General features: G+C 35.9%; 1 long non-coding RNA gene across 4 annotated transcripts; it reads right to left on the minus strand.

The window, feature by feature from the left end:
• Positions 1-1,278: 1,278 nt before the first annotated feature.
• Positions 1,279-15,058, minus strand: LOC108454847 (uncharacterized). Of its 4 annotated transcripts, XR_008270982.1 has the most exons (8): positions 14,723-15,058; positions 11,296-11,430; positions 11,085-11,221; positions 10,855-10,948; positions 9,442-9,508; positions 6,326-8,369; positions 2,027-2,399; positions 1,279-1,484 (listed from the first exon to the last, which is right to left on the minus strand). It is a non-coding gene; the product is annotated as an uncharacterized LOC108454847 (long non-coding RNA). The 4 variants fall into 4 exon arrangements; XR_008270984.1 differs by lacking the exons at positions 6,326-8,369; positions 9,442-9,508 and having other exon boundaries at positions 14,723-15,052; XR_001866780.2 differs by lacking the exons at positions 2,027-2,399; positions 6,326-8,369; positions 9,442-9,508 and having other exon boundaries at positions 14,723-15,047.
• Positions 15,059-16,738: the final 1,680 nt, after the last annotated feature.

Consider the following 16,738-nt stretch of genomic DNA (forward strand, 5'->3'; position numbering starts at 1 on the left):
AAATTTTAATAAAAATATAAAAATATTTAAATTTTATTTAAAATTAGTACAAAATTACAAAAATCATAAAAAATTTATAAAAATTATAAAGTTTTATAAAAATCATAAAATTTTATAAAGTCGTAAGAAAATTATAAAAAATGTAAAGAAATATAAAATTCATAAAAATATATATAAATATCGTACTAAAAGAAGCATTTTAAAATTTTTCTATAAATTTTATTGATTTTTATTTTTTATCATTTTTTGTCACATGCCACGCTGTGTTGCGACACATGATAACTTTGACTAAAAAAATTGGGGGTCATTAACTTTAACAGTCAACAATTAAAGTTAATGGTTAAAGGGTCTTTTTAATGCATATTATGATTTTTATAAATTTTTACAATTTTTATAATTTTTATTATTTTTATAACTTATTTTTAATAAAATTTAATATTTTTATAGTTTTATATTTTTATTATAATTTAATAATTTTAATAATTTTTATTGATTTTTATTTTTTTATATTTATTTGCCACATGCCACAACATGGTTGTGACACAAGGTGACTTGAACTAAAAAAATTAGAGTTAGTTAACTTTAATGGTCAACAATTAACATTAATGGTTAGTTAACTTTTATAATTTTTATTGATTTTTTTTTTTTTTGCATTTGATAGTTCAAGTAACCAATTGAGTGCAAAAAAAAAATCAGAGACTTGATTACTTTTTTTGAAAAGTTTGAGGGTCTTTTTAATGCATTTTGAAAGCTCAAGTACCCAATTGAGTGCAAAAAAAAAAAAGCAAGGGGCTTAATTGTTTTTTTTTTAAGTTTGAGGGTCTTTTTTATATATTTTGAAAGTTTCAAGTACCCAATTGAGTGCAAAAAAAAAGTAAGGGCTTAATTACTTTTTTTGAAAAAGTTACAAGACTTTTTACACCCTTAAGCCCTGATTAAATATTGTGCGTGAATATTGTGTGGTGCGAGTAGTGGTTTTGTGGTGTGATTGGTGGTTGGTAAAGAGGTCATATAGGTGATGTAACGCCCCAAACCCGGCCTAGACGCTATGGCCAAATCTGGTGATGTCACAAGAAATAGGTTTTAAAATCAAAGTTGTCTCGTAAAAAACGTGCACTTTTCAAAATTTGCATACATTCACAACTTATTGAAAACATCATTAGTTCATTTGCCAAACATATATTACAGTGGAAGTCTTAAGAAAACATATCTATTTTAAAAATCGAATTCGTATTTTAGAAAAACATCGTTGGCATAAAAATCGTCGGTCTCATAAAATAGTTCATCATAGCATGCAAATTATATATAAATCTAAACCCGCAGTTAAAAGTCTTATAGTCCAGACAATCTCAGAAATTACAAACTCTCAAAAAATAACCCAAAGTAGTAAATAAAACCATAAACCAATAACTTTAATCAGTTTTACAGAAGAGTGGTCACCGCGGAGTCCCTACTGCAATGATCCGCCTAAGACTGACGATTACCTGACAGACAGACAAAAAGATGTGAGTTTACGTAAACTCAGTGTGTAACCCAACAGAGTTAAGCATGCAGGCATACAACATCATATACATAATCAGGAACAGATACAGATACAGATACAGATACAGAATCATGTCCATTTCAGATATAGATATACAGATCAGAAAAATTAGAATCCTACCCCCATCCTCTACACACCATCTTCAACCATCCTATCACACCATATGGGGTTTATAACACCTATGCATCCCTACAAACCACGTTGTGCCAATATGACACATATCAGATATAATGCAGCCAAGCTGCTAAAAATTAGGTGATGATCACCGTGCAGAACACTTCCTCCATCAATACAAATCCCACCCCACAATCATATATAGAACATATACAGAGTTAACAGATTAAAGCATGCATTACATGCTTATATATAAACAGATATCAGAATTGCAATTAGCATAATAATAAGACATGCATAATCATACTCAAAACGGTGTTAGAGACTAACAGATCACATATTTTTAAGGTTTAGTTAGCCGTTACCAACCCTACGGTAGGCCCACAGTTGATTGTGACGACCCATTCGACCCTAGGAGAAATTTAAAAAATTTGAGCCCACATGCCCGTGTGGGCCCACATGCCCAGATTGCCCTTGCCTGTTTGGCTCACATGGCTTGGCCCAAAAACTACACGCCTGTGTGGGCCCACACGCTCAACTTGGCCCAACCCGTGTGACCCACATGGCCATACTCGAGCCGCCACACGACCGTGTACTGCATACGGTCATGCCTTTGTCAACCACACGCCCGTTTGGTGTCGACAGAACATTTTTTTGGCTTTTACCGAATCTCGTTGTTCTGCATTTTGGGTATACACCTGTTTCATTTTTGACGCAACAGCAAACACGAACCCTCCATAACCTAAAAAACAATAATTTGATTACGAATCTGAACGAGGAGAGTCCCTATCTTCCTAATTTGCTACTACCAAAACAGACAATAAGGTTCCAAACGAAAGATTTCAGAAATACAATAATGGATATAAAAAACCCCTACCCGAGCAAATCATCCTATGCTCACATACCTTAACCGAGCGAGGAAAACCCAAAAATACCAAAGATAACAGTGGAAACTAAAAGTAATGAGCAAAATTGAAGAAACAAGAAAGGCCGAAATTTGCCAAGAAAGGAGAAAAATAAATGTCAAAAGAAAAAAATAGATGAAAAGATTTTTGGGAATAAAAAAATAAAAATAACACGGATATGAAAACATATCCCTAGATTTTTTCCCACTAACCCAACTTCCTCAGACTTCCAACTTGATCGAAACTCTATCAGACAACCGAGCAAAATAAATACCCATGTCGACACAGGGACTCGAACATAGGACCTCCAACACACCAACACCCTTACCACTCGAACCAGCAGGCTCATTTTGATAAGAATTTACACGCAAATAAATATAAGCCCACTCGAAAAGGGATAAGGCTTAGATCCAAAAATAACCAAAATTTGCTAAAGGTAAGGCTTGAACTTAAGACCTCTCCCACACATCCAGAACACTTAGCCATTGAAGCAAATACAGATTTGTATCAGATATTTATAGAAAAAAGGATATACATATCAAGGCGTTACAACTCTACCCCCTAAAATTTTGACCTCGAAATTTATCTAATCAGAACAGATGAGGATCTGATGCATCGAGTCCTCAAGTTCCCATGTGGCCTCCTCAGTACCATGATTCCACCACAGAACCTTCACTAACGGAATGAACTTCTTCTTTAGAACCTTAACGTCTCGATCCAGAATCTAAACCGGTCCCATACGCTTCAAAATTTGATACGGCCCAATAAACCTAGGGCTCAGCTTGCCCTTACGGCCAAATCTCAGAACTTTCTTCCACGGTGAAACCTTAAGAAAGACAAAGTCCCCCACAAAATACTCAATATCACGCCTCTTCAGATTTACGTACAATTTCTATCTATCAAAAGTTGTCTTTAGACGATCTCGAATCAATCTAACCTTATCCTCGGTCTCAGAAACCAACTCAAGACCCAAAACCCGTCATTCACCCAATTCAGTCCAACATAGTGGAGTACGACACTTATGACCATATAAAGTCTCGTACGGTGCCATCTGGATGCTAGCCTGAAAACTGTTATTGTAGGCGAACTCAGCTATCGGCAGGTAATCCTCCCAACTACCTCGAAATCGATCACACAACTCCAAAGCATATCCTCCAGTATCTAAATCACCCGCTTAGATTGACCATTTGTCTGAGGATGGAACGTAGTACTGAAGTCCAATCTTGAACCTAGAGCCTCGTGTAATTTTTTCCAGAATCGAGAAGTGAAACAAGGATCTCTATCAAAAATGATCGAACCAGGAACCCCATGCAGTCTCATAATCTCATAGATATAGAGCTTCACTAACTTCTGCAGAGAATAGTCCGTTCGAACTGGAATAAAGTTAGTGAACTTGGTCAATCGATCCACGATTACCCAAACAGAATCTTTCTTACTGGATGTCAAGGGCAACCCACTAACGAAGTTCATCGTCACTCGTTCTCATTTCTACAAGAGAATCTTAACAAGTTGTAGCAAACCTGAAGGCAACTGATGCTCAGTATTAACTTGCTGACACGTCAGACATCGAGCAACAAAATTAGTAACTTCACGCTTCAAACCCGGCCACCAATATAGTTCACAGAGATTTTGATACATCTTATTACCACCAGGATGTATAGCATAAGGGCTAATATGAACCCCTCAGACTCAACTGCCTAAAATCAGTATCATTCGATACACAAATTCGCCCTCGAAAACAAAGAACACCATCATTATTTAGCCCAAAATCCGAAGTGCTACCACTCTCAATCTGACAAAATCATGAACCCAGAGACTCATCCCTCAACTACTTGACACAAATTTGATCAATCCAATTTGGCTTAACTTGCAGCTCAGCCAACAGACTTCCATCATCAAACAAACTAAGCTGAGTGAACATCACTCTCAAATCAGACATCGCCCTACGACTTAAAGCATCAGCTACCATATTGGTTTTACCAAGATGGTACTCTATTGTGAAATCATAATCTTTAAGCAACTCAATCCATCGATAATACCTAAGATTCAACTCTTTCTAAGTAATGAGGTATTTGAGACTCTTATGATCGGTATAGATGATACACCTCTCACCATACAGATAATGCCTCCAGATTTTTAACGCAAAGACCACTACAGCCAACTCGAGGTCATGTGTTAGATAGTTCCCTTCATGTGTCTTAAGCTGACAGGACACATAAGCCACAACCTTACCCTCTTGCATCAATACACATCCCAAACCAATGTGCAATACATCACTATAGACCACAAACTCTTTACCGAATTCAGGATGTATTAGAATAGGAGCCTGAGTCAAAACATACTCAAGCTTCTCAAAGTTCACTTGTTGTTCATCAGTCCAGACAAAAGGGACACCCTTGCGTAGAAGTTTAGTCAACGTAGCTGCTATCAGAGAGAACCCCTCGACAAACCATAGCTAATAACCTGCCAGACCCAGAAAGCTACGAATTTTAAACAAGTTTTTAGGCTGTTTCCAATCAAGCATAGCCTCGATCTTTTAAGGATCAACTCGAATCCCCTCAGCAGAAACCACATGCCCTAGAAAAGTTACTTCACACAACTAGAATTCACATTTTCTTAACTTCGTAAAGCTCTTTTTCTTGGAGTGTCTGAAGCAGAACCTCTAAAATGCTCATCATGCTCAACCTCAGTCTTAGAGTAAACCAGAATGTCATCGATGAAGACCACGATGAACTGATCCAAATAAGGTTAAAACACTTTGTTCATCAGATCCATAAATGCAGTCAGAGCATTCGTCAAACCAAAAGGCATAACTAGGAACTCGTAATGTCCATATCGAGTCCTAAACGCAGTCTTATGAACATCAGCCTCCTTAACCCTTAATTGATGATACCCAGATCGAAGATCAATCTTAGAGAACACTGAAGCCCCTCGAAACTGATCAAACAGGTCATCGATCCTTGGAAGCAGATACTTATTCCTCACAGTCAACTTATTCAGCTGCTGATAATCGATGCACATCCTTATGGTCTCATCCTTATTCTTAACAAACAGAACTAGTGCCCCCCACAGAGACATACTAGAATGGATGAAACCATGATCCAGAAGTTCTTGAAGTTGAGCCTTAAGCTCAGTAAGCTCCTTCGGTGCCATTCGGTATTGAGCGATAGACACAGGAGCTGTACTCGAAAGAAGCTCAATACCGAACTCAACTTCCCTATTCAGAGGTAAACCCGGTAACTCCTTAAGAAAGACATCTGAAAAGTCCCTCATAGTTCTGATGTCCCCAATAGAAGAATCCCTAGAAGCAGAAACACTAACGTAAGCTAAATACGCCCCAAACCCTTTCTGAACCAGTTTCTCGGCCACAAGAGCGGAGATCACATTGGATAGGTAATCTCAATGCTCACCAATCATAACTACCTCAATATCATCCTTGGTCCTTAGAACGACCCTCTTAAATGTACAGTCTAAACTGACTCGGTGCTCAACCAACCAGTCCATGCCCAGAATTAAGTCAAACTCCCCAAACAGAAGCTCAATCAAATTTGCCAGAAAAACAGTCCCTTGTACCTCTAATGGAACCTCCCTATAGAGTTTACTAACCCAAACAGACTGCCCCAACAAACTTAGTACAGTAACCTCACTAGTAATTTCCTCAACAGAAATCCCCAAGGTTTCAGATACAATACTAGCTACGTATGAGTGTGTAGAACCTATGTCGATCAGAGCAGTATAAGTACATCAAATATAAGGAACGTACCAGTGATAACATCTTGAGCATCTCTATCCTCTCGGCGTTGTGTAGTATATACCAGTGCAGGCTGTCTCACCTCAGTCTGACCAACAGCTCTGCCCGGTGCTCTCTGCCCACGACCTATACCATTACCACCCCTAGCCTGTCCACGGCCCCTAGATCAATGCTGCACTACCTTTTGAGGCTACACAGAACCCGGAGCTAAAGCTTGCATCTAATCTTCCTACTGTGGACACTCCCTAATACGGTGCTCAAGAGACCCACACCTTAGAAAAGCCCTAATCCTCCTCCAAGACTCACCCGGATGGCACCTACCACAGTCACTACACGGCTAGATCCCAGCAGGAGAAATAGGAGCCCCCTCTCTAACTGGTCCATCAGATCTGACCTTTTTTTTAAGCCTCGAAATAGAACTAGAGGACTCCGAATCCCTCTTATTCTTACCCCTCTCTTGGTTCCTATTCTAGCGTTCCACGCGCTTAACATCCTCGACGATCTTCACCTTCTCAACTAAAACAGCAAACTTTCACTCCCTTTGTGGAGCAATCAGTCCCCTCAAACTATCTCTTAATCCATCCTCAAACCAAACGCACCTCTTATACTCAGATGCCACCATGCCTTGAGTATAGCGGCTCAATCTCAAAAACTCGGCCTCATACTCGACCACAGATTTATCCCCTTGCAAAGATTCATTAACTCATGCCTACGAGCATCCACAAATCTTGCTCCAACATACTTGCTTTGAAAAGTGGTCTTAAAGAAGTCCCAGGTCAGACGATCAGACTGAGTACCCTCCCCAATCATTAACCACCACTGGTATGCCTCGTCACGAAGCAGGGAAACTACACCTCTGGAGTGCAGTCTAAGTTATTCATAATCCTCTCTGTGGCCTTTAACCAGTACTCGGCCATACTAGGGGCGACTCTAGTGACACCCGTAAACAGTTCAGCACCATTAGACTGGAGTCATCAATTACTAACCCACGACCTCCAGTTCCAGCATGGGCTCCAGTGACCCTCTCCAAAATCCTCAGCATGGCTTAGGACAATACGTCGTCCCCAACCGAACGGCTTTGAGACCCAGTCTTAGTAGTAGGCGAAATTAGTGTCTCACTCGTATACAAATGTGGCATACTACCAAGTGAGGAAGACTCAGTTCGAGCCCCCCTACGGCCCCCACCACGCCTGCAAACTCCACGAGCGCTCATAGTGTAATTCGAATTATCTACATTATACAGTTTTACGCATCAGTTCCAATATTTATTAACAGATATTTTATGCATAAATTATCAGTAGTTTAAAGATATTTTTAGAAGTTTCAGTTTCTAATTATTTTAGTACGGTTTCCAGTAAATGTTTTCCAAAGTATTTTCGAAACAGTCCTAACTAAGTTTCAGAAAATACTAACTATAGTATTTTCAAAGTTTTCTATCAAAAATTCAGAAATACTTACAGGATCAGTGTAGGAGACTTGGTGTACCACGTACTTCCTTAATTATTCAAATCATTTTAAATCCAATACTTTTTAAAAAAAAGTTTTTGGAACCCACAATTCACAGCTAAGTTTTGCAACTTAACTCTGATACCACTAAATATAACACCCCAAACCCGGCCTAGACGTTATGGCAGAATCTGGTGATGTTACAAAGAATGGGTTTTAAAATCAAAGTTGTTTCGTCAAAAACGTGCACATTTCATAATTCGCACACATTTACAACTTACTGAAAACATCATTAGTTCATTTGCCAAACATACAGTGAAAGTCTTAAGAAGACATATATTTTAAAAATCAAATTCGTATTTTAAAAAAACACCGTTGGCGTAAAAATCATCAATCTCATAAAATAGTTTATCATGGCATGCAAATTATTAATAAATCTAAACCTGCAGTTAAAAGTCTTATAGTCCAGAGAGTCCCAGAAATTACAAACTCTCATAACATAACCCAAAGTAGTAAATAAAACCATAAACCAATAGCTTTAATCAGTTTTACAGAAGAGTGGTCACCGGGGAGTCCCTACTGCTCCGATCCGACTAAGACTGAGGATTACCTGATAGACAGACAAACAGATGTGAAGTTACGTAAACTCAGTGTATAACCCAACAGAATTAAGCATGCAAGCATACAACACCATATACATAATCAGGAACATATACAGATATAGATACGGATTCATGTCCATTTCAGATATAGATATACAGATCAGAAAAATCAAAATCTTACCCCCATTCTTTATACACCACCTCCAACCATCCTATCACACCATGTGGGGTTTATAACACCCACCAATCCCTACACACCACGTTGTGCCAATATGACACATATCAAATATAATACAGCCAAGCTGCCAGAAATTAGGTGATGATAGCTATGTAGAACACTTCCTCTATCAATACAAATCCCACCCCACAATCATATACAGAACAGATACAGAGTACATATACAGATTTAACAGATTAAAACATGTTTAACATGATTATATATAAACAAATATCAGAATTGCAATTAGCATAATAATCAGACATGCATAATCATATTCAGAACAGTGTTACAAACTAACAGATCACATAGTTTTAGGGTTTATTTAGCCCTTACCGACCCTGCGGTAGGGCCACAGTCGATTGGGATAACTCGTATGACCTTAGAAGAAATTTCAGAAATTTGGGCCCACATGCTCATGTGGCTTGCCCATATGGGCTCACACGCTAAGATTGGCCTTGCTCATTTGGCTCACATGGCCTGGCCCCAAAACCACACGCCCGTGTGTCATGCTCGTGTGGGCCCACACGCCCAACTTGGCCTAGCTCATGTGGCCTAAACGGCCACACTCGAGCTGCCACACGACCGTGTGCTGCGTACAGTCATGCCTTCATTGACCACATGCCCATGTCCTTACACACGGCCTACCACATGAGTGACCACACGCCCATGTGGCATTGATAGTTTTTTGGCTTTTTTCAAATCTTTTTTTTCTATGTTTTAGGGGCACACCTGTTTTAGTTTTGACGCAACAACAAACACGAACCCTCTAAGACCTAAAAAATGACATGCCAACGCTCACAGTCAGACTTAATTCACAATTACATCGTAACTACAAAACCAGTATCAAATCCAACACTCACTCAAAACACCCCCAACGATTTGATTACGACTCTGAACGAGGAGAGCCCCTATCTTCCTGATTTGTTGCTGCCAAAACAGACAATAAGGTTCCAAACGAAAGATTTCAGAAATACAATAACGGATTTAAAAAACCCCTACCCGAGCAAATCATTCTATGCTCACATACCTTAATCAAGCAAGGAAACCCCAAAAATACCAAAGATAATGGTGGAAACTAAAAGTGGTGAGCAAAATTGAAGAAACAAGAAAAGCCAAAATTTGCCAAGATATGAGAACCATAAACGTCAAAAGAAAAAAATAGATGAAAAGATTTTTGGGAATAAAAAAATAAAAATAACACGGATTTGACAACATATCCCTAGATTTTCTCCCACTAACTCAAGTTCCTCAGACTTCCAACTTGATCGAAACTCTATCAGACAACCGGGCAAAATAAATACCCCTGCTGACATAGGGACTTGAACACAAGACCTCCAACACACCAACACCCTTACCACTCGAACCAACAGGCTCATTCTGATAAGAATTTACACGCAAATTAATATAAGCCCACTCGAAAAGGGAAGGCTTAGATCCAAAAATAACCAAAATTTGCCAAAGGTAAAGCTTGAACTTAGCACTTCTCCCATACACCCAGAAAACTTAACCACTGAAGAAGATACAGATTTGTGTTAAATATTTATAAAAATAGGGATATACATATCAGGGCATTACAGGTGACTAATGCAATGTTCTGGATTAGGGTCAGGTCGTCCTAGTTGGGATTGAGGTGCCACATTTGGTGCCAATATGAGTAAGATTTTCTCAATTTCTCATATTTTTCATTTATTTCAATTTATTTACTCTTCACTCCATTGGCTTTTAACCGTTTTATGCTTTATCACATTCACTTTGCTTTTAACCCTCACAATGCTTTTGTTCGCTCATTAATTTTCATTTTTAAGCACATACTTGTAAGGTTTTTATACTTATTATACTATATCGTTTCAATAACCTTGGCTTCAATTATCTGAGTTATAAAATTCAAACAACCTATAATTCAAATAAACATCTATGCCTACTCGTGTTTACATTTATCATTCGGTATATTTAACTCCTTTTTCCTATTTATGGTATAACAAATTGAACTAACTAGTCCAAATGCAAATAAGCTAAAATCATTTATTCTTAAGCTAGATTTATAGTTTAAACAAACAACCTATTCACATGCTCCTAACCAATCATTTGTATTTCTATAAGCTTTAGCACAAACAAACACACAAGAAAAAAAAAAGAAAAATTCAACTAAAAATTAAAAATAATTAACAAACACTAATAACAAAAATTAAAAAATTTCTATGTCACCTCCCCCCACACATTATTTGGCACATTGTCCCTAATGTGCACCAGAAATAATTAAGAGAAGAGACTACCTGTTTCGGCATGACAGCTCCACAATGTTTGTTGGGTTACCTCCACCTTGCTTGTTCAACTCCATAATGTAGTTTCATCCAAAGCGTTGAGTTCCTACACAAAAATAAGCAATTTTTTTTTAATTAGCAATGATAAAAAAAAATCTAACTAAAGCAAAAATAAGAAAAAAATCATCCAAGTTTTAAAATAACAATCCCAAAAATAAAAATAAAGAGTTCAAATTCAGTACGAGTCTTGTTTTGACATCTCGTTCTCTTCTTTTTTGGGATCTTCCTCCTCTTATAGGTCCTCCTCATCAATTTTTATGTTGACTAGTCTCGAGCTGTATTTGAAAGATAGGAATTGTGGCATCCGCAGGCTGTGTCTCTGTGCATAATCCTTGTAAATCATTTATGTCTCTTGCATCCATCGAATTATCCATTATGAGTCAGGAATGTTACCTTCATCTAGACTTTGTTGGGCTTCGAAATCCTTTTTTTTTTCTGAAACTCTACAAATTATCTTGCATTGATTTCTCTTATAGGATTCTTTGATGACTGCAAAAATAATCCTAGTCTGCCCATAGGAACCTTCACCTATTTGCATAAGGTTGTCAGAAGATGTAGGAAGAGTAACCTTACTTTCTTGTTACGAACGCAATGGATCACGCTTCAATATATCCATGTTCCAGTACAAATCATTTCCTTTTGTAAGATGGCATAAAGCATAGTGGCTACGAAAGTATTGATGTTAGATACGTTTATCACATGATGTATTTGAGTGAAAATAAATTGTAACCACATCTTATCCGTATGGGATAGTCTAATATGTAAATATCCAATCAGTGTCTAACTAATGTTTCCATTCACCTTTCCCTCCAATAAAGTAGCTTATGATGATGTCCATGTTTATGTTTTGGAAAAATTTTAAATCAAATCTTGTAGAAAATCATACATATAGAATGGAACATCATAATATCTACAAATTTCTAAAGGTGATATCGATATTTCTATGCCCCTAATAGTGGCGTGCGACCATTGCTTGCCCAAGGGTCGCTTGGCTTCTGTTTCTTTTAGTGATGCATAAAATTCTTGTAAAATGGGAGAGTAAGCCAGTTCTGTCGAGATCTAACAGAAACTATCCCACCTATGGTACTGAACTAAGTCCCTTGTCTTGCTAACTAACGTCATTAAGGACTCGAATCCCCTTTCTAGAAAAGGTGTTTTTCTTTGAATTTCGGTAAGGTAGGTATCAACTTCCTTCTCTCTAAGTATTTTGAAATTATCCACCCCCTGATGACTCACTATCCGGGATTTTACTATTATGCACATATGTCATTGATTGTACTTACTATAGTCTCAACACACTATAAGTTGAAAATTCAAATGTCTAATCAAAATTGTAACACCCCTCACCTGGTCCACCACCAGACTCGGGCAATAAGATTCTACAACTAAATACCAAAAAATTACAAACAAATTAAATTTAAAAATATCAATTAAATATAAAAAAATCATAACTAATTAAATTAACATGTGTTTCAGTCAACTACAGGTTAATATCGAGCTTATGAAAGGTTAAAACTAAGCAGGCAATCATTTTGGATCAATTTGAAACAAATTTAAAAAGATAGGAAATTTTTTAAAACAAGGGTCACACAGTCGTATGGCCAGGCCATGTGAAGGAGATCAGCCCGTATGGCCTCAAGCATAGTCGTGTGGCTACTCCACACACTCGTGTTCTCAAACCGTGTACAATTCGAATACAAGGTCACATGGCCGTGTCACCAGGCCGTGTAACTCCCTGTGATTGTGTTGACAAACCTGCACCAAAATTAAATATTCACATGGCCGTGTGGTAGACTGTGTGCACCTAAAACAACTTAAAATTCAAGCCATTTCACCTACCATTGCTTAAGTATCAAGCCAAGCCATTTGAATCTATAAATACTCATTTCAAAACACACCAAATCATGACAAAATATACCATATACCAGTCAACCTAGATGCCTAACCAATATGCCTACAATGGAACCTTAATTTATCAATTCAAACCTAGTTAAACATATATAAGAAAAACCATTCAAACATTTTACAAGTGATCTTCTTATTAGCTTAATGACCTAGATGCAAAAATAATCAAAACATCCCGGTAAAGCATAGACATAGATATCAAACATACCAAAACATTTCTAAGGCCTAGCCTAAACATACAATTCCCAAGCATCAACCAAAAGCATATTGCATAACATGCCATTTTTCTCAACTATAAGGACACTAAGCATACAATTTAGGGTCAGTTTGTTTCACTGAAAATGGCTTCTGCAAAATGATTTCTGGAAAAGTAAATATTTTCTAGTGTTTGAATGAATATGTGTAAAATATTTTCTATTGTTTAACAGATTTCTTAACAATATTTCATAAAAACTGTTTTTAATGAAACAAACATACATTTGATATTTTCTTATCTTTTCATTGTTTAATTGAGTTTATTTTATATCTATAAATTTATATTTTACATTGTTTTTGCATATATTAAAATATTTAGTTAAATTCGGGTTCATTACAATGTCAATTTTAGTTACATGACTACCAAGTGAGTATTATTTATTTAAAATGTGACATCAACAAAATTGATGAAAAAATTAATAATGTCAACAATTGGACTTGATTTTTAAATCGAAAAGTAGAGGACTAAATTCTTGAAAATAAAAGTATAGAGACTAAATTGCAAATTTGTGAAGAGTACATAGACTTTTGACATATTTTAACCTTTATAATACAAACTATTTATTATTAATATATTTATAATTGTAATAAATATTTATTATTAAAATATTAATATTGAATATTTTCAATAATATGTGAAAAATATTATTTAAAATTATTTTTAAAATTTTATTATTAAAATAAATTAAAATATTAAATAACTTATTATATAACTAAATATAAATAAATAATTAAATATTAATATTTATGTTTAACCTCCCAACAAAACACTTTTACAAAAACTTGTGAAGCTTTAATCTCCCAGCAAAACAAAAAATTACAACTTGAAAAGACTCTTGGAACTTTCTGCCTACCCTATTTAATCTACATTATAGACGACTTAGGTCGAGTACAATCTGCCCAAGGTGTGGTGTGGGTGTGGAAATTACTACGCATGTATTTCGAGAATGCCCTATTTCAACAGAAGTATGGACACATTTAAATCTAGCATGGGTGATATCCAAACCCAATTTGGGGAATTGGGAGTGGCTCACCTGGGTCTTTGAATATGGGTCAAGTAGCCAGTATCGAATGTTCTGTTACGCACTTTGGGTTATCTAGAACGAGAGAAACAAAAAAAATACATTAAGGCCAAAACAGTTTTGGGAATGAAGTGGCAAACAAAATCATCAGATATGTGCAGGAGAATGATGCTTTAATCAACAAGAGCCTTACCAAACACCTTTCTGCTCTTGAATGGAGACCCCAAAGAACCAAATCATTCGCATAATTTTTTATTCAGCTTTTAGCCAACGACATTTCAGATCTACTTCAAGGTTGGTGGCTAAAAATGACAGTGGGAAATTTTAGTCTCCAAATTAGTTTTGGAGAATGGGATAGCCTCTCCGTTTTCCGCGGAGGCTTGTGCATGTTCTCAAGTAGTTAGGTTGGGGATTGGCATGGGTGTGGATGAAGTTGAAATTGAAAGAGATGCGTTAAGGATTATTAAAAAATTCCAGTCCAATGTTGAAGACAAGTAAGAAATAGGAGCTTATATTAGAGATATACACCATAACAAGAATTGACTTCCCAAGATCTGATTTAGGGATATTTAAAATGAGCAAACCAAACGACCCGCATAATTGCCACAGAAAGCTTAAAGAGGGAAGAGAAGAATTACCTGGAATGGGTTGTACAACCTTACGTTGTTGTTTCATTGGGATCGGGAAGGCAACAGGAGCAAGAACCCTACTGAGAGATTTAGAGGTATTTCAAGTAACTAGAGAAGATGCTAGATGGTGTTTCTACGTAGCATCAATGGTCTCAGGAAAACTGCAACTGATAGGAAAATAGTGTGTTTTTGGGAAGTGGTGGGGGGCAGTTTATTAATTTGACTGGACAAGGGGACTTTTAGTTTCTATTAGCTTGGAAGAATCGACTCGAGAACGCCAATAGGGAGGTTGAATTGGCCTTTAAGAAATTGTGGTGGAATCAATCAAAAATTTGCAACAAAGAACATAAGGATTTATAATGGTTTAACCCCAATTGCCTACTCCACTATCTTAGCTTATCATAACCAATAATTTTCTCAAATTCACTAATTTAGCAACCTTTCAAGACAAGGCTTAACCTTACAATCTCTCTTAAGATTTATGCTCCAAAATTTTAAGATACAGCTCCCTTAAGGTTTCTACCAAAACCTTAAGAATTAACCCTCTCTCAAAAAGAAACAAATAAGCAAATAAAGAAAAAATCCTTACAAGATTAGGATGTTTTCCAATTAAGCACAAATACAAAGAATAACACTTGAGCTAAATAAATACAATGAAAGCTCACAAATGTTTACAAGAAAAGGTATAAAATAATTAATCTCTAGGTTGTTTTGATTGATCTTTAAGCTTTGCACACGTTTCTTGTTATCGCTAAACCTTTGAAAGATGATATTTATACCCTCTAATTGATTTTCAACCGTTTCGGTTGTTGTAGAAGCGAATGTAGCCATTGGGGATGAAATATCAGGTCATTAACTTCACCTGCAAAAACGAGTATTGATACCACTAAAAAGGTATCAATATTTTTTGTAATTAATGTTGATTTCAATGACCGTTGTAGCGAGAATATCGATACCTTAGGAAATATATCGATACCTTAAGAAAAGTATTGATACTGGATCGATACCTACTAGGGTTTGAAAATGGCAGAATGTCAATTTGGTATCGATTATCAGAGGGGTATCGATATCTTGCAAAATATCGATGCTTAGCCAAAAAGTATCGATACTTTTTGCCCTAGAGAAATTCTAACTTGTTTGAAAATGGTTAAAACATATTTGAAATTGTTTGACTCAATTGAAACCATTTCAACTTGATTTTTATGAAATTGTTCAACTTTATTTTTATTCAAAAACACTTTAATTTGTTATATTTAAACATATTATCCAATAAGGCTTAGTTTAACAATTTCCTTTTTTCTTTTCTTTTTTTTATGTTGTTTCAATTCTACTTGGTAGGCCAAGTTGCTGGGCTTTCAGGTTTTGAACTTGCCTTAGTTCTGTTTTGGGGCTATATTGTCTTGTGTTTTGATTTATTTTTTAAATAAAGTTTAGTCTTATTACTTCAAAAAGATATATATATGTTTAATAATATTGAAAAATATCATATTATATATTAAGATTTTTAAATATTTTAAAAATAAAAATATAATTTATTATCAATATAATAATATTAAGTTTGATTTAAGTTAATTTCTATATAAAAATAAAATTACCTATAGAGGAGCTCTTTTTTGAAAAATGACTTAAGTTTTTCAAAAAGGTAAGTCATTTTATAGGAAAAATGACTTATTTTACGTTGACCTGTAAGTCATTTTCCATTAACCAAGTTATTTTTCATTAAACAAACACAGAAAAATGTAGAAAATATTTTCCATAAAACCTTTTACATGTAAACCAACGGACTCTTAATCAACCTAACAAGCCATCAACAAAATATCATTACCATCTCATATATATATATATATAGAGATATATATATATATACACACTTAATAAACATAATAACCAAGGCCATCAAAATACAAAATGACCATTATAACCAAAAGACTTCCTAGGTACCTACCAAAATCAAAATGATCATATCACCAACGTTTGAGTTCAGGATTATCGCTGGATGTTGAGTTGATGATCGAACTGATAGGT

The sequence above is a fragment of the Gossypium arboreum genome, chromosome 9 (genome assembly GCF_025698485.1).
Source record: "Gossypium arboreum isolate Shixiya-1 chromosome 9, ASM2569848v2, whole genome shotgun sequence".
NCBI lineage: Eukaryota > Viridiplantae > Streptophyta > Magnoliopsida > Malvales > Malvaceae > Gossypium > Gossypium arboreum.